Source organism: Coregonus clupeaformis, chromosome 8, assembly GCF_020615455.1.
Source record: "Coregonus clupeaformis isolate EN_2021a chromosome 8, ASM2061545v1, whole genome shotgun sequence".
NCBI classification, from domain to species: Eukaryota; Metazoa; Chordata; class Actinopteri; order Salmoniformes; family Salmonidae; genus Coregonus; species Coregonus clupeaformis.
Window position 1 is genome coordinate 46,607,830 of NC_059199.1, and position 23,852 is coordinate 46,631,681.

Here is a 23,852-nt window from a genome sequence, read left to right on the forward strand (position 1 = left end):
AGCTAAATTGTGGCATCTATTTTTCGGCCTCCCGAAGCCAGTAAGCCTAGTCTCAGCGGATGGTGGGTACTAAAGCACAGCAAAATAGATCACAACGTGTTGTCAACTGCTCCTCCTCTCTTTGGTGAAAGCATATTGAGATGCTTTTTTTTATTTTTTACATTGTGCTAATAACATCACAAAAGTACATCATTATTCTTCATTACAACAGCAGAGAGCGTAAAACTGTGGCAGGGACTCCCCAAGGTAACAGCACAGTATGTTTATTTAAATATTTTAATTGGAAACCTCTCAGAGAGTCTCTTAGTGTTCTGAGCGAAGCCACAATACACTGGTGCACACCGTGTACCGGGCTTCCTCTCTACCGTACACAGTAACACAGAAATATCCTTATTTACCCTCCCTAACCGCTTTGATGGCATCATTGTGAAGGCAGAAAAACTCATTACCCAGCCAAGTCATTAGCATTACAAAACTCTACTGTACTTGCCCTAAACTGATACGAAATTTGCAATTTGCTGCTGAGACTACTTATTTTCAGGAGAAACAGTATGTTGTAAGTCACTTAGTTGCTGATTTCTCTAACATTACATTCCCCCTGACCCAAATTCTCTATGGTTTCCAAGAAGGAAGGGCCATTGATGGATGCCCAGTTAGGGTTGGAAATGTCCAGTAACTTTCACCAAATTCCCAGGTTTTCTAGAAATCCAGGTTGGAGGATTACCGCTGTCCTGCTAGTTCCCTTTTGAATATATATATATTTTTTTTCATCTTTGAAATGCAAGAGAAAGGCCACAATATAATATTGCAGTTTAGGCGTAATTTAGAATCTGGCCACTAGATGGCAGCAGTGTGTGTGCAAAGTTTCAGATTGATCCGGTGAAGCATTGCAATACTGGACTATTTTGTATCAAGTCTGCCCAAATGTGCCGAATTGGTCAATTGATACATAAGTACATAACTATAGAGAACATACAAAAATGATATGGTAATACAAAATGTAAGTTTACACACTCCCAGTAATGTCATACATGATGGCTCATTAGCTTATACACTAACTTTCACACATCTAGATGGCCGGGCGGGGTGGGTGTGGAGCCAGAGACATCAGGGGTTCAAACTGTAGAACCCTTTTCCTACATTTGAATATAAAAATGGATTTTATTAAACAAAACTATGCTACATTTTATCTCTGGGACCCTTAGGATGACAAATCAGAGCAAGAATACTGAATGTAAGTAAAATATTTACCTTCAGAGGTGAATGTATCAAACCAGTTGCCGTGATACGTTTTTTGTTGTTGTGCACTCTCCTCAAACAATAGCAAGGTATTTTTCCACTGTAATAGCTACTGTAAATTGAACAGTGCAGTTAGGTTAACAAGAATGTAAGCTTTCTGCCCATATAAGACATGTCTATGTCCTGGAAAGTTTGCTGTTACTTACAACAGTCATGCTAATCACATTAGCGCACGTTAGCTCAACCGTCCCGTATATGAGACACCGATCCTGTAGAGGTTAATGATTTTACTGCAGTGGGCTAAATCAGTGTCACAAAGAGGGTTTCTTGGTAGACTTAAATTAATCTACTTTCAAACAAAGTATACACCTCACACACATGGTTATGGTCTTTAAAAAATAAGACACCTGTACCATGTCAGATATAGAGGTGAAATTTATTCCATTTTGGGTTTGCATCCCAATATTACACTTTACATTGAGGGGAAAAAGTATTTGATCCCCTGCTGATTTTGTACGTTTGCCCACTGACAAAGAAAATATCAGTCTATAATTCTAATGGTAGGTTTATTTGAACAGTGAGAGACAGAATAACAACAAAAAAATCCAGAAAAACGCATGTCAAAAATGTTATAAATTGATTTGCATTTTAATGAGGGAAATAAGTATTTGACCCCCTCTCAATCAGAAAGATTTCTGACTCCCAGGTGTCTTTTATACAGGTAACGAGCTGAGATTAGGAGCACACTCTTAAAGGGAGTGCTCCTAATCTCTGTTTGTTACCTGTATAAAAAACACCTGTCCATAAAAGCAATCAATCAATCAGATTCCAAACTCTCCACCATGGCCAAAACTAAAGAGCTCTCCAAGGATGTCAGGGACAAGATTGTAGACCTACACAAGGCTGGAATGGGCTACAAGACCATCGCCAAGCAGCTTGGTGAGAAGGTGACAACAGTTGGTGCGATTATTCGCAAATGGAAGAAACACAAAATAACAGTCAATCTCCCTCGGCCTGGGGCTCCATGCAAGATCTCACCTCGTGGAGTTGCAATGATCATGAGAACGGTGAGGAATCAGCCCAGAACTACACGGGAGGATCTTGTCAATGATCTCAAGGCAGCTGGGACCATAGTGACCAAGAAAACAATTGGTAACACACTACGCCGTGAAGGACTGAAATCCTGCAGCGCCCACAAGGTCCCCCTGCTCAAGAAAGCACATATACAGGCCTATCTGAAGTTCGCCAATGAACATCTGAATGATTCAGAGGAGAACTGGGTGAAAGTGTTGTGGTCAGATGAGACCAAAATCGAGCTCTTTGACATCAACTCAACTCGCTGTGTTTGGAGGAGGAGGAATGCTGCCTATGACCCCAAGAACACCATCCCCACCGTCAAACATGGAGGTGGAAACATTATGCTTTGTTTTTCTGCTAAGGGCACAGGACAACTTCATCGCATCAAAGGGACGATGGACGGGGCCATGTACCGTCAAATCTTGGGTGAGAACATCCTTCCCTCAGCCAGGGCATTGAAAATGGGTCGTGGATGGGTATTCCAGCATGACAATGACCCAAAACACACGGCCAAGGCAACAAAGGAGTGGCTCAAGAAGAAGCACATTAAGGTCCTGGAGTGGCCTAGCCAGTCTCCAGACCTTAATCCCATAGAAAATCTGTGGAGGGAGCTGAAGGTTCGAGTTGCCAAACGTCAGCCTTGAAACCTTAATGACTTGGAGAAGATCTGCAAAGAGGAGTGGTACAAAATCCCTCCTGAGATGTGTGCAAACCTGGTGGCCAACTACAAGAAACGTCTGACCTCTGTGATTGCCAACAAGGGTTTTGCCACCAAGTACTAAGTCATGTTTTGCAGAGGGGTCAAATACTTATTTCCCTCATTAAAATGCAAATCAATTTATAACATTTTTGACATGCGTTATTCTGTCTCTCACTGTTCAAATAAACCTACCATTAAAATTATAGACTGATCATGTCTTTGTCAGTGGGCAAACGTACAAAATCAGCAGGGGATCAAATACTTTTTTCCCTCACTGTATATCACAGAAGACTGAAATATAACAAAGCTGTTTGACATAGAAACACTGGATTTAGAAATTCTGAAAAATATTAATAACATTCCACCCATGAGGCCACTAGAGGGCGATTTGGTATTTTGACTGCAGGAAAGGTCTACAGATGCTAATGAATCTACAGTATCTCTCCATCTACATAACAGTATGCTTATAGTACTGCTATGTTGTGATTAAGCCCAAAGCTTCTATGGTTAGTGGCGCACATGGGATGGGGTCATTACACCCCATGGCCATCCCAATAGCAAATATACTGTATGGAGGTCATACATTCCCTTTGATTTCTTGCTTTGATTAAGTGGTATCTTTACACTAATAGTCACCATGTGAAACGGATTCGGGGACCATATGTATCATGCGTCTGAAAGTAGGATGGCTGATTAAGGATCAGTTTTGCCTTTTAGATCACAATGAATAACATTGCATGGACAGGGTGGGCCTGATCCTAGATCATCACTCCTACTCCGAGACGCTTGATACATACAACCCCTGATGTCTAATTCTATATACAGTTGCTTTTGAATTGCAACAATCCATATTTTTACCTGAAAAGTATCACAGATTTGATTCCTTATTTAAACAGAAACGTAGAAATGATGAGATTTGCAGAGATGTTTTACCCAAGTTAAGAGTAGTGTTTACTAAAAATGCCTTTGAGTTGTATGCATAAGTAGACACGATGAATGTGTCCTCGACTCCTCATGCATATATTCAGTATAGGACAGGGAACACACACACACACATTATGGGCATGTACAAACAAGGCCATTATTGATGGGCCTTTATTCATGGTATGCTGAAGAGCCCAACTGCACAGAGGCTACGTCCCAAATGCCACCTTCAATAGCACAAGATGAGAGAAATGCTAACTATCACGGCAACACGTCTGTATCGCCTGAATACATAATAAGAAACATAGGCCAATAGTTTTGGTTAGGGAAGAGCATACAGTATATCATTTTAGCGTAGGCATAATAGCCTACGATCCAGTTTCAATGCCATTGTGTTTGGGGACACTCCAATTTATTATAGTGTGGGGAGAAGTTCAACAGCGTTGCATTAAAATGCCAGTATTTGTAGCAGTCGTGGTATTGTACTACTGTACACACACAGATCTCCCTCCCCAAACTCCATACCACTGGCAATCTCAGCCTCCCCACTCCAATACTGGGCCCAAGTCAGGGGAAAAATTTCAAACCTTCCCCAGGGAATGTGCTTTGTTGAACGGAACAGAGAGAACAGAGAGATCATGAGCCCTGTTTAGTGCGGAATGTTTTTAATGCTTCAACTGTTTCAGGGTTTTTTGGCAGGACACTGCTGCAGTTCGCTGGCAGAGAGACCATGGTCCATTTACAGAGTACTGTATCTGGGAGGGAGGCCGGGAGGCCGGGAGGCTGACTTTATCTTCAGCAGACACGTACTGTAGAGCGGCACAGCTTTATGTGTTGGAACCACGCATGTTTTTTGGGGGTATTGTCCCAGTTGCGAATTCAATAAATACCCAACATTTGACGGAAAATTCCTCTCGTCTTACGACTTTGATATCAAAGCTCACTCGAATGTCTTGCAATGTAAGAAGGAAATTTGCTGCCAATTGCAACCGGGAGGAAAGGACCAAATAGACTAAAACAACTTTATGCCATGGAACCAGAGGAGGCCTGAGTACCAGTCTGGCAACAGCTCACCCTATGGTTTGTGCCATCCTTCAGATTTCAGACTCATTCCTCATAATAGGAAAAGCAGGCCAACTTTCACATCTGAGTTAGCTCTTGCCAGTATTACTTCGTTTAGTCAAGCTTACGTATCAACATATAGGCCTTCGTCAGAGCTTTTGTGACCCATTCCTCATATGAATAGGTTTCAGTGTGTACTCTAGGTAAGGATACTAGTCTTTCAGGGATATATTTGATGTGCCAATCATCAGTTGAAACAATAAAGCGAACTCCCGGCCACTTTTATTGGTAAACAGCTAAGGGATTGGGCTGGAGGAATGTAACCACTCTCAAATTCATAGACAGGGCTATGGATGAAAAGACTGACCATCCATGACATCACAACCATGTTTTGAGGCTATACAGTGTTTGTTTACATTTACTTTGTTTACAAACATTGGTGTAAAACAAGCTTATATTTTGGGTTCTGAAGGGGTACGAGGCATTCATAAGTTATAGTTTTCAAGAATCAATGGGTACATATCATAAATGTATAAGTCCAAAAATTGATGTAGCAACTGCCTCATAAAAGAGTTGACATGAAGAATCTTACACACAGAATACTCACACACAGAGCTATACCACTCAAAGTCATGTTCATACATAGCCTAGATATTTGGCTACAAAGCCAACTGCCTGACAAGCTCCTCGTTTCACAGGCAGCTAGGGTGAACCCTGTCTTCCAGTCATGTATTGCACTAATTTTGAAGAGGGCCCATAGGGCTAGTAGTAGGAGTAGGGTGTCATTTGGGAAATAGCCCTAAAAACCTAGCTCAGCACTATTTCAGGAAGTAGTTTCGACAAACAGGTCCTTTCCCAAACGCGTCTCTCTCTCTTAACATGTTCTGACAGATGCTTCCGAGGTTATATGGAAATGAAACCGATGATTAATTCAGATTCCCTTTCCTTTTCCCCCTTTTTCTTAGGCGTTAAGATTTCTCTCTAAAATAAAAGACCTTGCAGTTCTCGTCCTTTTTCTGGTTCGTTGTCTCCCCTGATGGTGCCTGTGGTTGGAACAGATTTCCATTTCATCCGTTCTTTAAGGTACAGAGGGAGAGAGGGAAAGAGAAAAAGATAGGACAAGAAAAAGAGAGAGAGGGAGAGAGAGAAAAAGATGGAGACTTTCTTCTGAGATGAATGAGGACCTATAGCTGACGTTATCATGCTCAACAGCAGTGTCTACCACCACCTACGTGTGCGCGCATGCACACACACGCACGCACGCACGCACACACACACACACACACACACACACACACACACACACACACACACACACACACACACACACACGCACGCACGCACGCGCACACACACACACACACACACACACACACACACACACACACACACACACACACACACACACACACACACACACACACACACACACACACACACACACACACACACACACACACACACACACAGCCAAGGTACAGTCATGGAAATACCGAACAGAAGTGTTAAAGACAGGCACAATACCCCATTGTATACAGCATACAATTACCATCTGTAAGATGCAAAGAGTAAACATATGACTCAAGGTCGGACCGAAGCTCGACGTCTTTGGCTGAATTAATTATATTCAAATGCTATAACTTTCCCAGCTTTCCAAGGTACAATGTTGAATATCAAACGTTGACTCTGAAATAATGTGTGCAATAGCCATTGTGGCTTTCATTTGAAACCCTTTCAACCTCTAAAGTGCAAACTAAACGCAATTAAGACATGGTGGGAGACATGAGAAAATGCCCTTTGTGCCAAAAGCTCCCAATCCAAGCATAAAACATGGAATACATACAGTATTACTGCAATATAAATGCCTTGGCTTAATGCGATTCACTCATCAATAACCTTGCAGCAGAAGGGAAGGGATGCTCTCTGAATGTCACACTGGACTAGAATCTCAGTCTGCAGTATTCATGAAATCAGTGGAAAAGGGCCAATAATATTCAGGCGAGGGGCTGGGATCTTGAAAATGTCTAATATTCAAAGGAGTTCATTATCTGGGACCTGCGTCCGTGGGCTGAAGAGCTAGAGGACCGAAGGGTAATCAGCCCAGCGTTGATCCATACTGCCGTTAGGTGGTCTTCTGGTGCTCTGACTATAGAGCTAGACAGAGCTTCTGTACACACACACAGGGCCGTGGTACATCTACCGCCCTCGCCAACCTAGCATAGTCAGGACACACGCACATGCACAGACACACGCACACACACACAAACACACAGACACACAAACACGCACCCACACTAACGGCGCCCCAACTTGGTAGATATACAGTGCATTAGGAAAGTATTCAGACCCCTTGACCTTTTCCACATTTTGTTACGTTACAGCCTTATTCTAAAATAGATTAAATAATTTTTTCCCCTCATCAATCTACACACAATACCCCATAATGACAAAACGAAAACAGGTTTTTAGAAATGTTAAAAAATGTATTAAAAATAAAAAACATAAGTATTCAGACCCTTTGCTATGAGACTCGAAATTGAGCTCAGGTACATCCTGTTTCCATTGATCATCCTTGAGATGCTTCTACAACTTGATTGGAGTCCACCTGTGGTAAATGCAATTGATTGGACATGATTTGGAAAGGCACACACCTGTCTATATAAAGTCCCACAGTTGACAGAGCATGTCAGAGCAAAAACCAAGCCATGAGGTCAAAGGAATTGTCCATAGAACTCTGAGACAGGATTGTGTCAAGGCACAGATCTGGGGAAGGGTACCAAAAAATGCCTGCAGCATTGAAGGTCCCCAAGAGCACAGTGGCCTCCATCATTCTTAAATGGAAGAAGTTTGGAACCACCACGACTCTTCCTAGAGCTGGCTGCCAGGCAAAACTGAGCAATCGGGGGAGAAGGGCCTTGGTCAGGAAGGTAAACAAGAACCCGATGGTCACTCTGACAGAGCTCCAGAGTTCCTCTGTGGAGATTGGAGAACCTTCCAGAAGGACAACCATCTGTGCAGCACTCCACCAATCAGGCCTTTATGGTAGAGTGGTCAGACGGAAGCGACTCCTCAGTAAAAGGCACGAGAGCCCGCTTGGAGTTTGCCAAAAGGCACCTAAGGACTCGCAGACCATGAGAAACAAGATTCTCTGGTCTGATGAAACCAAGATTGAACTTTTTGGCCTGAATGCCAAGCGTCACGTCTGGAGGAAACCTGGCACCATCCCTACGGTGAAGCATGGTGGTGGTAGGATCATGCTGTGGGGATGTTTTTCCTTCCAACAGGAAAATGACCCTAAGCACACAGCCAAGACAACGCAGGAGTGGCTTTGTGACAAGTCTCTGAATGTCCTTGAGTGGCCCAGCCAGAGCCCGGACTTGAACCCGATCGAACATCTCTGGAGAGACCTGAAAATAGCTGTGCAGCGACGCTCCCCATCCAACCTGACAGAGCTTGAGAGGATCTGCATAGAAGAATGGGAGAAACTCCCCAAATACAGTTGTGCCAAGCATGTAGCATCATACCCAAGAAGACTCGAGGCTGTAATCGCTGCCAAAGGTGCTTCAACAAAGTACTGAGTAAAGGGTCTGAATACTTATGTAAATGTACTATTTAATTATTTATATTTTTATAAATGTGCAGAAATTTCTAAAAACCTGCAGGATGGTAGCTCTCCAGGAACAGGGTTGGGCAGTCCTGCTCTAATCAGATGTCTATGGAGATAACCCCTCAGTCAAGCCACATGGATAAAAGGATGGTGATGGTGAGACAAATAGTACCCTATTCCCTATCTAGTGCACTACTTTTGAGCCCTATGGGCCCTCGACAAAAGTAGTAGGGGGAATAGGGTGCCATTTGGGACGCAACCTAGCTTTTTGCCTCATAGGGTTTCGTTTAGAAGGTGTAGCCCTTTCCTGTAGTCAATGACCAAAAGCGCCCTCTTTGGCCACATGGGTGGAATGTTATAAAAAAGAAGACGAAAATCCTGTGTTTCTATGTCAAACTGTTTTGTTATATTTCAGTCTTCTGTGATGTATATAAAGTGTGATATTGAGAAGCAAACTCAAAATGTAATACATTTGAACTCTATATCTGACATGGTACAGGTGTCTTCTTTTTTAAAAGCCCATAACAATGTGTGTGAGGTGTATACTTTTGTTTCAAAGTAGATTTGTTTAAGGCTACCAATAATCACTCTGCATGACCCTGATTTAGCCCACTGCAGTCTAACCCCTTACCCTAACCCTAATTCTAACCCTAATCCTAATTCTAACCCTAACCCTAAACCTAACCCCTAAACTTAAAATAGCCTTTGTTCTCATGGGGATGTCGGAAATGTCCCCACGAGGGAGCATTTTCCTTGTTTTACTATCCAACACACTCTCACACACACACACACACACTACATGATCTTTCCATTTCATAATCATTCTTACTCTGACACTGCGTTAGGCTATTCATTTCAAACCCACACATGTAGTATACATTAATGTACACACGCACAGGGATGATTGTCACGTTCGTTGAGCACAGGATTGGACCAAGGTGCAGCGTGGTATGCGTACATGTTCGTTTATTGAATAAACACCGAACTAAACAACAAAAGCAACGTAACGTGAAGTTCTAAAGGCTAACATCAAACAAGCCAAACACACAGAAACAAGATCCCACCACATAGGTAGGCAACATGGCTGCCTAAGTATGATCCCCAATCAGAGACAACGATCGACAGCTGCCTCTGATTGGGAACCACACCCGGCCAACATAGAAATACAAAACATAGATATTCACATGAACTCTTTGTTCTCCCACCTTGATCAAACACAGAGTCCCATATGAGCCCTGGCTGGAGTGGAGTAATGCTGAGATCGAGGGGCATCAGATACATGCCCCCCCCGGGCACCCCTCTACCTGGGGCCGGCTGCCACAGGACCTCCCTTGGGCTGGAGCAGCCTTATCCTGAAGCCAGCGTCAGGCAAGGCCCAGGTCCCGGCCTACACAGCCCATAAATCCTCATTCCCCTCAGAGCCCTCCATGGCACACAGATAAATCCGTTGCTCTTTGTTGTGAATCAACAGAGGACAGCTCAGGGCTCGATGAATTCACAGGGAGAAAACGTTCTGTCTGTGACACGCGCACATGCACACACATACACACACACACACACACACAGCACATTGGGTTCACTCAATATTGTCCTGTTCTGTCATCTCTCACCAATCCCAGTGTCACCTTGATCAATCTTCTTTCTATTGTTTTTAACTGGTGAACTTTCTAAGCTTTCTGTTCTGTTCGTCGCTATCCCTCCAAAGGGCATAATTCACAACATGAAACATAGAACATGAAGCGCTCTGTGAGTTTACTGACACTGCACCAAATATACGTGTACTCCTAGTTATTCTTACACCTCTGAAGACTCTTCCTTGCCACTCAGAGGATCTAAAGTATTTTATCTGTGATGACTAAAAAGCAGCATTATCTGGTGACTGTTTAATAATGGTAACACAGGGTGTTTACACCACTCAATGGGGAGCATAGATCCAGACCCACTGAGTCCAGGCTGAGACAAAGTGCCACCACTAACAGTTTGTAGATGTTTGGAACACGCACACCTCACCATTGTCACAGCAAATATATTGAGCTGCATGGTGTTTGTGCAGTGTGATCTGATTCAGTGATCCAGACATCATCAATAGACCATGCCCAGGCTCGCTATGTGTTCCATCCTCAATCATTGATCAATCTTCACAAAATTACATTGTGTCCCAATGTGAGAGGCACTATTCCCATTATTCCATCATGCTGTACCATCAGACATGTACTTTAAGTGGTGGTGAGAGAGTTTGTGTGTTTGCCTGAGAGAGAGAGAAAAGAGAAGGAGATCTGGAGGAGGGAGAAACAGAGGGAGAAAGAAGAAGGAGATACGGAGGGAGAGATAGAGAGAGAGTGAGAGAGAGAGAAAGAGAGAGAGTGTGCTACCTATATCCCCCCACTAGAATCCCCATACTTTAACGATGACAGTTTCTCCATCCTAGAGGGGAGATCAACCATTTCAAGGCCCAGGGACATGTACTAGTCTGTGGCGACCTAAACTGGACAAGAACCTGACACTCTTAGCACACGGGGACAAACACCTACCTGGAGGTGACAGCATTCCCTCCCAAATATGCCCCCCAAGACACAACTATGACAAAACAACCAACAAAAACGGGTCACAACTCCTGTAGCTCTGTCACACACTAGGTCTGTACATAGTCAATGGTAGGCTTCGAGGGGACTCTTACGGTAGGTACACCTACAGCTCATCCCTTGGCAGTAGTACTGTAGATTACTTTATCACTGACCTCAACCCAGAGTCTCTCAGAGCGTTCACAGTCAGCCCACAGGCACCCCTATCAGATCACAGCAAATTCACAGTCTACTTGAACAGAGCAGTACTCAATCATGAGGCATTAATGCCAAAGGAACTGCATGCTATAGATCGAAGGAAAGTAGTGTAGAAACCTACCAAAAAACAATTAGGCAACAACAAATTAAATCCCTTCTAGACAACTTCCAGGACAGAACGTTAGTGAAGGTGTAAACTTGCCAGTAGAAAACCTCTCAGCTCCCTATCAAATCTAAAAATGTCAAGCAGACAACCTAAGAAAATTAACAACAATGACAAATGGTTTGATAAAAAATGCAAAAATCTAAGAAAGAAATTCTGAAACCTGTCCAACCAAAAGCATAGAGACCCAGAAAACCTGCGCCTACTCCTTCACTATGTTGAATCACTAAAACAATACAGAAATACACTACGTAAAAAAAAGGAACAGCATGTCAGAAATCAGCTCAATGTATTTAAAACTTCTGGGAAAATTGGAACACACTAAACAAACAACAACACAAATATGTATCTATCCAAAACAGAGATGTATGGATAAAGTTTCTCCAATCTTTTTGGCTCTATAACAAAGAAAAAACTGCAAAAACATATACAGTGGGGAAAAAAAGTATTTAGTCAGCCACCAATTGTGCAAGTTCTCCCACTTAAGAAGATGAGAGAGGCCTGTAATTTTCATCATAGGTACACGTCAACTATGACAGACAAAATGAGATTTTTTTTCTCCAGAAAATCACATTGTAGGATTTTTAATGAATTTATTGGCATATGATGGTGGAAAATAAGTATTTGGTCAATAACAAAAGTTTCTCAATACTTTGTTATATACCCTTTGTTGGCAATGACACAGGTCAAACGTTTTTTGTAAGTCTTCACAAGGTTTTCACACACTGTTGCTGGTATTTTGGCCCATTCCTCCATGCAGATCTCCTCTAGAGCAGTGATGTTTTGGGGCTGTCGCTGGGCAACACAGACTTTCAACTCCCCTCCAAAGATTTTCTATGGGGTTGAGATCTGGAGACTGGCTAGGCCACTCCAGGACCTTGAAATGCTTCTTACGAAGCCACTCCTTCGTTGCCCGGGCGGTGTGTTTGGGATCATTGTCATGCTGAAAGACCCAGCCACGTTTCATCTTCAATGCCCTTGCTGATGGAAGGAGGGTTTCACTCAAAATCTCACGATACATGGCCCCATTCATTCTTTCCTTTACACGGATCAGTCGTCCTGGTCCCTTTGCAGAAAAAACAGCCCCAAAGCATGATGTTTCCAACCCCATGCTTCACAGTAGGTATGGTGTTCTTTGGATGCAACTCAGCATTCTTTGTCCTCCAAACATGACGAGTTGAGTTTTTACCAAAAAGTTATATTTTGGTTTCATCTGACCATATGACATTCTCCCAATCCTCTTCTGGATCATCCAAATGCACTTCAGACGGGCCTGGACATGTACTGGCTTAAGCAGGGGGGACACGTCTCGCACTGCAGGATTTGAGTCCCTGGCGGCGTAGTGTGTTACTGATGGTTGGCTTTGTTACTTTGGTCCCAGCTCTCAGCAGGTCATTCACTAGGTCCCCCCGTGTGGTTCTGGGATTTTTGCTCACCGTTCTTGTGATCATTTTGACCCACGGGGTGAGATCTTGCGTGGAGCCCCAGATCGAGGGAGATTATCAGTGGTCTTGTATGTCTTCCATTTCCTAATAATTGCTTTCACAGTTGATTTCTTCAAACCAAGCTGCTTACCTATTGCAGATTCAGTCTTCCCAGCCTGGTGCAGGTCTACAATTTTGTTTTTGGTGTCCTTTGACAGCTCTTTGGTCTTGGCCATTGTGAAGTTTGGAGTGTGACTGTTTGAGGTTGTGGACAGGTGTCTTTTATACTGATAACAAGTTCAAACAGGTGCCATTAATACAGGTAACGAGTGGAGGACAGAGGAGCCTCTTAAAGAAGAAGTTACAGGTCTGTGAGAGCCAGAAATCTTGCTTGTTTGTAGGTGACCAAATACTTATTTTCCACCATAATTTGCAAATAAATTCATTAAAAATCCTACAATGGGATTTTCTGGATTTTTTTTTCTCAATTTGTCTGTCATAGTTGACGTGTACCTATGATGAAAATTACAGGCCTCTCTCATCTTTTTAAGTGGGAGAACTTGCACAATTGGTGGCTGACTAAATACTTTTTTTCCCCACTGTACATGATACAAATCTTAGAATCAACTATTAAAGACTACCAGAACCCACTGGATTCTCCATTTACATTGAATTAACTATAGGACAAAATACAAACCTTCCAACCCAAAAAGGCCTGTGGTGTTGATGGTATCCTAAATGAAATTATAAAGTATACAGACCACAAATTCCAATTCACTATACTTAAACTTTTCAACATCATCCTCAGCTCTGGCATCTTCCCCAATATTTGGAACCAAGGACTGATCACCCCAATCCACGAAAGTGGATAAAAATTTGACCCCAATAACTACCGTGGGATATGCATCAACAGCAACCTTGGGAAAATCCTCTGCATTATCATTAACAGCAGACTCGTACATTTCCTCAGTGAAAACAATGTACTGAGCAAATGTCAAATTGGCTTTTTATCAAATTACCATACGACAGATCACATATTCACACCCTAATTGACAAACAAACAAACAAATCAAAACAAAGGCAAAGTCTTCTCATGTTTTGTTGATTTCAAAAAAAGCTTTTGACTCAATTTGACATGAGGGTCTGCTATACAAATTGATGGAAAGCGGTGTTGGAGGGAAAACATATGACATTATAAAATCCATGTACACAAACAACAAGTGTGAGGTTAAAATTGGCAAAAAACTAACATTTCTTTCCACGGGGCCATGGGGTGAGACAGGGATGCATCTTGAGCCCCACCCTCTTCAACATATATATCAATGAATTGGTGAGGGCACTAGAACAGTCTGCAGCACCCGGCCTCACCCTACTAGAATTTGAAGTCAAATGTCTACTGTTTGCTGATGATCTGGTGCTTCTGTCCCCAACCAAGGAGTGCCTACAGCAGCACCTAGATCTTCTGCACAGATTCTGTCAGACCTGGTACCTGACAGTAAATCTCAGTAAGACAAAAATAATGGTGTTCCAAAAAAGGTCCAGTTGGCAGGACCACAAATACAAATTCCATCTAGACACCGTTGCCCTAGAGCACACAAAAAACAATATGTACCTCGGCCTAAACATCAGCGCTACAGGTAACTTCCACAAAGCTGTGAACGATCTGAGAGACAAGGCAAGAAGGGCCTTCTAAACTATCAAAAGGAACATAACATTTGACATTCCAATTAAGATCTGACTAAAAATACTTGATCAGGCATAGAACCAATTGCCCTTTATGGTTGTGAGGTCTGGGGTCTGCTCACCAACCAAGAATTCACAAAATGGGAGAAACACCAAACTGAGACCCTGCATGCAGAATTCTGCAAAAATATCCTCCATGTACAACGTAAAACACCAAATAATGCATGCAGAGCAGAATTAGGCCGATACCCGCTAATTAAATCCTGAAAAGAGCCATTAAATTCTACAACCACCTAAAAGGAAGCGATTCCCAAACCTTCCATAACAAAGCCATCACCTACAGAGAGATGAACCTGAAGAAGAGTCTCCTAAGCAAGCTGGTCCTGGGGCTCTGTTCACAAACACAAACAGACCCCACAGAGCCCCAGGACAGCAACACAATTAGACCCAACCAAATCATGAGAAAACAAAAAGATAATTACTTGACACATTGGAAAGAATTAACAAAAAACAGAGCAAACTAGAATGCTATTTGGCCCTAAACAGAGAATATACAGTGGCAGAATACCTAACCACTGTGACTGACCCAAAATTAAGGAATGCTTTGACTATGTACAGACTCAGTGAGCATAGCCTTGCTATTGAGAAAGGCCGCTGTAGGCAGACCTGGCTCTCAAGAGAAGATGTGCACACTGCCCACAAAATGAGGTGGAAACTGAGTTGCACTTCCTAACCTGTTAATTTTTATTGTTTATTTCACTTTTGTTTAGTATCTACTTCACTTGCTTTGGTAATGTTAACATATGTTTCCCATGCCAATAAAGCCTTTACATTGAATTGAGAGAGAGAGAGAGAGAGAGAGAGAGAGAGAGAGAGAGAGAGAGAGAGAGAGAGAGAGAGAGAGAGAGAGAGAGAGAGAGAGAGAGAGAGAGAGAGAGAGAGAGAGAGAGAGAGAGAGAGAGAGAGAGAGAGAGAGAGAGAGAGAGAGAGAGAGAGAGAGAGAGAGAGAGAGAGAGAGAGAGAGAGAGAGAGAAAGAGAGAGAGAGAGAGAGAGAGAGAGAGAGAGAGAGAGAGAGAGAGAGAGAGAGAGAGAGAGAGAGAGAGAGAGAGAGAGAACACCATGTTCTGTTTCTGGTGGTGACAGAGAAATCAGGATAGCCATGCAACACAACAAAGGCAGAAAGAGAGAAAGCGTGATAAGAACAGTGGTAGAAAGAATAGTAGAAGCAAACAGACAGCAGACAACAGACCTAATGTTGAAGTTGAAAAAGAACACAATGCTCTAACTCAGTGCCATTCCAGATGGACATTCTATCCTTTATAAAACCACACTACATTAACACTCAGCCATGCTCTCTGTCCCTCTCCCTCTCAGGATAAGAGCCTCCTGTCTCTCTTTCTTCCTCACCCGCTCTCTCGCTCTGAGTGCTGGGTGTGTTGTGTTTTGGAGGGGTCTGGATAGACTCTCTTTCTTCCTTTTCTCTCTCTCTGAGTGTAGTGTGTGTTTGGTAGGGGCTGAGCCTGAGTGGTAGCATATAAGAGCCTCCAGGCTGTGCCTCGTCTTATCCTCACATTAACATTCCATCCATCTGCAGGATTTGGAGCCTCTCTCTCTCTCTCTCTCTCTCTCTCTCTCTCTCTCTCTCTCTCTCTCTCTGTCTCTCTCTCTGCAGGAAGCAGTCTTCAGTCATCAGTCTGTCTGTGTGTTCTACCCTCCATCCTCTCCACCGGAGGAGAGCCATGGATCCCAGGGGCCACACAGTGTCAACAGGGGTCCTGGACAGGCCTCTGAACCACAGAATCAGACCCAGATCAGACCTGTTTAGTCAACGTTTGCAACGATGATGAAAAAAAGTACATTAAATCGCTATTGACTGCCTGTCTGTTTCTTGCTTGTTTGATATGCTGTGTATGCCACAACAAGCTAACTCCCTCCTGAAAAAAGAACATGAAATTGCTAGACAACCTGTTTGTGTCCTGCTTATGTTTGCAATAGCCTAGTGTTACAACAGACAAAGGAGTGACAGCACTGACAAAGGAGGAGTGTCTGAGCACTGACAAAGGAAGAGGGACTGAGCACTGACAAAGGAGGAGTGACTGAGCACTGAGCAGCAGCTGAAAGGAGGTTGGCTAGTGGATCCAGCATGTGCAGAAATCTCCGTATTTTTTTGCAATAGCAAGTCGGGTTCCAGAAAATCCGCAACCGCAGCACCCTATTAAGGAATTAGGGTGCCATCTGGGATGAAGCCGTAGAGATGGCTTACTAATCAGACAAGGACAAACAACTCCTTTCAGCCTGTTTGAATGGCTGCTTTAGTTAGATTAAGTACAGGGACATGAAATAGAAACAGATGACACACAGTATATCATACACAACAGGTCTTGCTTCATGGTGATTTGCATTTAAAATCCATTGATGCCATTGAAATACTGATAATCAGGGCCTCCCGAGTGGCGCAGTGGTCTAAGGCACTGCATCGCAGTGCTAGCTGTGCCACTAGAGACCCATGAGGCGGTGCACAATTGGCCCAGCGTCGTCCAGGTTAGGGGAGGGTTTGGCCGGCAGGGAAGTTCTTGTCCCATCGTGCACTAGCGACTCCTGTGCACGCTGACACGGTCTCCAGTTGTATGGCGTTTCCTCCGACACATTGGTGCGGCTGGCTTCCGGGTTAAGCGGGCATTGTGTCAAGGCTCGGCTGGGTTGTGTTTCGGGGGATGCACGGCTCTCGACCTTCGCTTCTCCCGAGTCCGTACGGGAGTTGCAGCGATGGGACAAGACTGTAACTACCAATTGGATACCCCGAAAAAGGGGTTAAATAAATACTGATAATCTGATAGCACATTAATAATTTACGATCCATGAATCAGACCAATATGTATTTAATCTGCCCTCGTTCAGTCTAACTCTATAATGACATCACTTGGGAACCACCACTGGCGGCAAGAGTCAAAATCTCTTTCCCATGACAATAGGGGACATATTATTTGATTACAGTCAACAGTGAGTAGCAGTCACAGGGGGACTGAGACATCCATGGTGTGACTGGCTTTCAAGCCAAACACTTTACCATGCTCTTAGAGCCTTCCCTTCTCTCCTGTCTGTTTCTTGTGTGCCTTGGGTTATGTTACACTAGGTTTGATGTTTTCGCTCTAGGCTTTCACAGCCTTATCCAGTCTGGAGGGACTCACAGTTAGGGAGAGAGAGAGAGAGAGAGAGAGAGAGAGAGAGAGAGAGAGAGAGAGAGAGAGAGAGAGAGAGAGAGAGAGAGAGAGAGAGAGAGAGAGAGAGAGAGAGAGAGAGAGAGAGAGAGAGAGAGAGAGAGAGAGAGAGAGAGAGAGAGAGAGAGAGAGAGAGAGAGAGAGAGAGAGAGAGAGAGAGAGAGAGAGAGAGAGAGAGAGAGAGAGAGAGAGAACTCTTCTGGTGAGCGAACAGCTCACCTCATGGTGGAGTTACAGCTAGAAATAACCCAGTAGAGATGGAGGGATGGAGGAACGGAGGGAGGAAGCGGCCTTTGACCCTGTACCACACAGATTTCTGGCCTATCACTAAGCAGGAAACTAAGCGAGAACCCCACAGAGAGAGAGAGAGGGGGGAGAGAGAGACAGAGACAGAGAGAGACACACAGAGAGAGAGAGAGAGAGAGAGAGAGAGAGAGAGAGAGAGAGAGAGAGAGAGAGAGAGAGAGAGAGAGAGAGAGAGAGAAATAAAGAAAGAAAGAAAGAAAGAAAGAAAGAAAGAAAGAAAGAAAGAAAGAAAGAAAGAAAGAAAGAAAGAAAGAAAAAAAGAGAGAGAAAGCGAGAGAGAGAGAAAGAGAGAACAAAAGAGAGACATAGAGAGATACTGTTTATCACTCCACAATAAAGCACTCCGCTATGAATGGAAAACCTGATAAACATCAGAATTTGTTTCTGAACGTATGAGAGAGGAGTAAAAGCGGGACAAAAAGCTCTCAATCTCCTCGCCATCACATCAAAGCAAAGGTCAACTACAGGCACCAAGCAACGAGAGAAGGAGAAACAAAACCACCCAAGCCTCTCTCTCTCTCTCTCTCTCTCTCTCTCTCTCAAGCCCTTGGTGCACATAGAGTCAACAATGGCATAACACAATAGTAGAATGCATAAATATATGAAAAGTTCAATAGTTTAATGCCATGGGTTAATGTTGCTTTCTTTTAACAAACAGGCACATCAGCTCCATTATGCAATAACTAGACAGCTGTAAACGAAAGGTCACTATTTCGAATCCCCGAGCCGGCAAGGTGGAAAAATCTGCCGTTCTGCCCTTGAGCAAGGCAGTTAATTCCCAACAACAACTGCTCCCCTGGTACCGATAATGTGGATGTCGATTAAGGCAGCCCCCTGCACCTCTCTGATTCAGGGTTAAATGCAGGAGACACATTTCGGTTGAATGCACTCAGTTGTGCAACTGACTAGGTTTTCCCTTTCCCTTATTAGCCATAAAAGGGCTGGAGATGATGGCAGACAGCCCATCAGTAAAAAAACATAAAGATGAAATAATCCCTCTAGCAACAGCAGTAGTAATCATGTGGTGGAAGTGTGTGCTTTCGTGCGTGTTTGTTTTGTGTGTGTGTTCTGCTGCCTGGCATTGCAGTCGTCTACTGTTGGTGGGACTGTAAATGTCAATGTAGTATATTATATATTATTATTATATTTGATGCTAATTGCGAATAATGCACCCCCCGGGTTGTTTATTCACATGTTTAATCCAAATCAATTGACCTTTAACACCAGAATAATGGACACTTAACTGGAATGAATGAGTCGAATTAATGAAATGAATGAAACTTGAATGAGTGAGAGAAAAAGGTGATAGACCAACAAACATTATGAAACAAAGAAAAAGACAAATGTCTGCAGGTGATTTATACGGGCAGAAAGGGGTGAGAGAGAAAGACAGAAAGAGAGAGAGAGAGGAGGGGAGAGGTGCGCTTTCACTCTCTGCTCTCTCTCCTTCTACATTAATCATCTGCTAGACCAAACCTGTCATTGTCTGAAATATTGCTGCTGTCATTCTTTGTGACAGAATAATGAAACATAAAAAAATTGCTGCAGAGCAGTGCATTCTTTAACAGTGTTGGCTCTGGTTTCGGGGGAAATGAATGAATGGGTGAGTGGTAGGGATGGGCATTTGACCTTTTTGGACTGTTCGAGTACTTGCATGATTTCTTTTTGAGTACTCGAGTACTCCACCCCAAAAAAGAAGAAGCTATTTTTAGAACACAAGGCCAGCACAAAAAAAAAAGTTAATTTATCTATATGCCAAAAGTGCGCAACAATGCCACATTTTTCATAACCATTTCAGATAACGAATCCTAATTGCTAAATTGCCTCATACATATTCAGTCAATAAAAAAAAAGTGCCATTTAAGATTCATTTATTGAAACTGTAATATCAACTTTTTATATTATATCGTTGAACAAAATACACTGCTCAAAAAAATAAAGGGAACACTTAAACAACACAATGTAACTCCAAGTCAATCACACTTCTGTGAAATCAAACTGTCCACTTAGGAAGCAACACTGATTGACAATAAATTTCACATGCTGTTGTGCAAATGGAATAGACAACAGGTGGAAATTATAGGCAATTAGCAAAACACCCCCAATAAAGAAGTGGTTCTGCAGGTGGTGACCACAGACCACTTCTCAGTTCCTATGCTTCCTGGCTGATGTTTTGGTCACTTTTGAATGCTGGCGGTGCTTTCACTCTAGTGGTAGCATGAGACGGAGTCTACAACCCACACAAGTGGCTCAGGTAGTGCAGCTCATCCAGGATGGCACATCAATGCGAGCTGTGGCAAGAAGGTTTGCTGTGTCTGTCAGCGTAGTGTCCAGAGCATGGAGGCGCTACCAGGAGACAGGCCAGTACATCAGGAGATGTGGAGGAGGCCGTAGGAGGGCAACAACCCAGCAGCAGGACCGCTACCTCCGCCTTTGTGCAAGGAGGAGCAGGAGGAGCACTGCCAGAGCCCTGCAAAATGACCTCCAGCAGGCCACAAATGTGCATGTGTCTGCTCAAACGGTCAGAAACAGACTCCATGAGGGTGGTATGAGGGCCCGACGTCCACAGGTGGGGTTTGTCCACAGACCTGAATCCAATTGAGTACATCTGGGACATCATGTCTCGCTCCATCCACCAACGCCACGTTGCACCACAGACTGTCCAGGAGTTGGCGGATGCTTTAGTCCAGGTCTGGGAGGAGATCCCTCAGGAGACCATCCGCCACCTCATCAGGAGCATGCCCAGGCGTTGTAGGGAGGTCATACAGGCACGTGGAGGCCACACACACTACTGAGCCTCATTTTGACTTGTTTTAAGGACATTACATCAAAGTTGGATCAGCCTGTAGTGTGGTTTTCCACTTTAATTTTGAGGGTGACTCCAAATCCAGACCTCCATGGGTTGATACATTTGATTTCCATTGATAATTTTTGTGTGATTTTGTTGTCAGCACATTCAACTATGTAAAGAAAAAAGTATTTAATAATATAATTTCATTCATTCAGATCTAGGATGTGTTGTTTAAGTGTTCCCTTAATTTTTTTGAGCAGTGTATATCAAAAAGGTAGTAACCTCAGCAGTGTGGCACTTGCTTGTAGAAGCCTATGGCTGTGCAATGGCATAGCCTTGTTTGTTAATTTAGCAGACAAGACGCTCTTATTTCGCGAGCCCTTATCACAGTCAAGACACACCTATTTTATAGTAAAAAACAAGATGCAATATAACAGAATAAAATAGAACAAAAGTGATGTGCATTTCGCGTCTTGTCTGCTAATTTGAAATGTGGCTCAATTTGGCGAGTTGAAAGACACATTTTTCAGGGTTACAAACCAAAACCGGTCTTCCTTTCGATATACAGACGTTTGATTTAGTTTATTCTGTTCTTTGGAATTTTCAAAATGGATTAACATATCCACATTGGACACTGCATGGGGATGAATTATGGCCACGACATCTGTTTGGTGAGTAGGCCTGTTAAACTCTGATGCCCTCTGGTGACATTTTCTAAACAACGCATAATATTGTATACTACCCTCCTAAAGTACATTTCGGTTTGAAAACGATGTCATACAAACACATGCTTAGTACTGTTAGAAAGGTAAGAACTATGGGATTCAGATAAAGGTGTTTGTGACTACTACAGAACCCGATAAAATTGTCCCCATGTTGGGGAATAAGACATTTGAAAGTTTGAGATAAAATATGTCACCAATTACTGTTCCAAAAGGAATTCTCAGATCTTTACCTAATGGTGGCACTCTAGACATTCCCAGTGGCACACAGCCAGTTTAAAAGTGCAGGGCTTGCGCAACGTGCCATACCTTCATGTTTTGTCTTACAGGAATGATAGACATATGAGGAGAAAGCTGAAGTCTCTACCTATCCCATGATGTAGATATACTGTATGCTCTGTCTGATTCCCAGTTTGTCTACTAGATAGCAGTAGGCGATCACATGACGTCTCTTTGCCACGTGAAACCAGTTGTGTCTGGTTTGGTTGTGAGTGAGTCACTATGCCTTAATGGTTGAACGGATTTTCAAGCCTGACATCTTAAAATGACCTTAGCAATCAGCGCTTTCAAGTTATTATTTGTTTTCATTTTTAAAGAAGACACAGACAGGTGAAGACACCTCAAACTTATTTTACCATTCACTTTTCCTATTGTAAATGGTGAGCTAGCTAAACGGGTCATGTGGAGGATGCATCCAAGGTAATGTGGATGGAGAAGGAAATGCATTGCTTTACAATGACCATCAGGGTGTACCCTTTCCATGCATACTAAATGTTTGACCTACATTACATACGTTATGGCCTTTATTGGGGATTTTCTAGCAGTTAGATTTGAGTTTGCAAAAAGACAAGACCTGTAGCTTTCAAATGATATGTCACTTTCTATTTTCTGAATATAATTATTTTTTATGGGGGACCCCCAAAACTCACAGGGTCCTGTACAGGGCCCATAACAAACGCTCAGAGTTTAACAGGTTAATGATTCTGATGAAAATACGATCTTTGTCTTTATCAAACGAATGTTTTTGCATATTTTCTGGAACCTGTCTATATTTAGGAGGGCTACAGCCTAGGCCAGGGGTACTGAAGTACTACATATATATCTTTTTTTTTCTTCCTTTATTTAACTAGGCAAGTCAGTTAAGAAAAAATTCTTATTTACAGTGACGGCCTACCAAAAGGCAAAAGACCTCCTGCGGGGACGGGGGCTGGGATTGAAAAAATAAATATATGTAAATATAGGACCAAACACACATCACAACAAGAGAGACAACACAACACTACACAAAGACAGTTCTAAGACAACAACATAGCATGGCAGCAACACACAACAACACAGCAAGGTAGCAACCCAACATGAAAACAACATGGCAGCAACACAAGATATGGCACAAACATTATTGGGCAGAGACAACAGCACAAAGAGCAACAATACATCACGCGAAGCAGCCACAACCATGATTGAGTCTTTGAATGAAGAGATAGAGATAACCGTCCAGTTTGAGTGTTTTTTGCAGCTCGTTCCAGTCTCTAGCTCCAGCGAACTGGATAGAGGAGCGACCCAGGGATGTGTGTGCTTTGGGGACCTTTAACAGAATGTGACTGGCAGAACGGGTATTGTATGTGGAGGATGAGGGCTGCAGTAGGTATCTCAGATAGGGGGGAGTGAGGCCTAAGAGGGTTTTGTGAATTAGCATCAACCAGTGATGACCAGTTTACAGAGGAGTATAGAGTGCAGTGATGTGTCCTATAAGGAACATTGGTGGCAAATCTGATGGCCGAATGGTAAAGAATATCTAGCCGCTCGAGAGCACCCTTACCTGCCAATCTATAAATTACGTCTCCGTAATCTAGCATGGGTAGGATGGTCATCTGAATCAGGGTTAGTTTGGCAGCTGGAGTGAAAGAGGAGCGATTACGATAGAGGAAACCAAGTCTAGATTTAACCTTAGCCTGCAGCTTTGATATGTGCTGAGAGAAGGACAGTGTACTGTCTAGCCATACTCCCAAGTACTTGTATGAGGTGACTACCTCAAGCTCTAAACCCTCAGAGGTAGTAATCACACCGGTGGGGAGAGGGGCATTCTTCTTACCAAACCACATTCCCTTTGTTTTGGAGGTGTTCAGAATAAGGTTAAGGGCAGAGAAAGCTTGTT

General features: G+C 43.1%; 1 protein-coding gene across 1 annotated transcript in view; it reads right to left on the bottom strand.

Moving 5' to 3' along the window:
• The window catches only part of LOC121571845 (CUB and sushi domain-containing protein 3-like), a 558,910-nt gene that overhangs the window by 146,478 nt on the left and 388,580 nt on the right, over nucleotides 1-23,852 (bottom strand). The window lies entirely within an intron of this gene.